Raw genomic sequence first — 991 nt, 5'->3', positions numbered from 1 at the left:
TTTATTTGGTAATAATTGTCTGATCGTTGACTAATTAGACTCAAAACGTTCGTCTCGCAAAATACAATCAAACTGTGTAATTAGTTTTTAATTTCGTCAACATTTAGTATTTCATACATGTACCGTAAGTTTGATGTGACGAAAATCTTCTTTTTGCATAGTGTCAAAGTTGAGAATTCGATGCAACTAAAACACACACCCCTGCATCACTTCACTCCCTTCCAGGATGATCTGTCTGCGCGACTGTGCCTGGGAGTCTGGGACCCTGGGTGGGAGCTGGAGCGAGAAGCTGAGCCCAAAAGCCTGCAGCTGGAAGAAAGGCAGCGAGGTGGCCGGTGATGATGAAGTGAACAACCAATGCTTCTTGCCTTCTTTACCCTTCCAAGTTTAAAGCTTCTTCTCCCCGCCCCCCGCCACCCCGTGTTCGGTATTGTTTCTCCTCTCTCCTCTGCCCTCCAAGTTTAAAGCTGGGGATGGATGGATGCAACATCATCATGTTAGGATAACTGAGCAAGGGAAGGGAAAGGAAGACAGACTTAGGAAGAAGAAGCAGAGCACGAGATTGATTCAGACGAATGATTATAGATTGGTTTGTTTCGGTTCATACATGTTGTTTCCCATCTGTGAGCATATGGTTCCCATATATACATCCGGTTCACCGGTGGACTGTTCCAGCAGCACAGCTGCTTCTAGCACCCTAGGAATCAAGCCCATTGAGGCCCAGTAATACGGGTACTTGGAAGCTTAACACGCTCACTCTTCCTCTGTGCTGTTGCCGAACGATGCACCGCTGATGGGCCGTCTTCAGGCAATGTCGGTACAGTAGGAGCTGCCGTGACACTCCCTCTCCCTTTAGGACCTGCTTGACCCCAAGCAGGAGCGTTGGGCAACCGTTGCTTGAGAGGCTCGAGATCTTCCCATGTAGCTAATGATGGATGAAGTCCAGACCATTTGATGAGGCCCTGCAGAACCACAGCAGAGGAATTGGTGG

Source organism: Miscanthus floridulus, chromosome 13, assembly GCF_019320115.1.
Source record: "Miscanthus floridulus cultivar M001 chromosome 13, ASM1932011v1, whole genome shotgun sequence".
NCBI lineage: Eukaryota > Viridiplantae > Streptophyta > Magnoliopsida > Poales > Poaceae > Miscanthus > Miscanthus floridulus.
Note: the sequence above shows the minus strand (reverse complement) of the source record.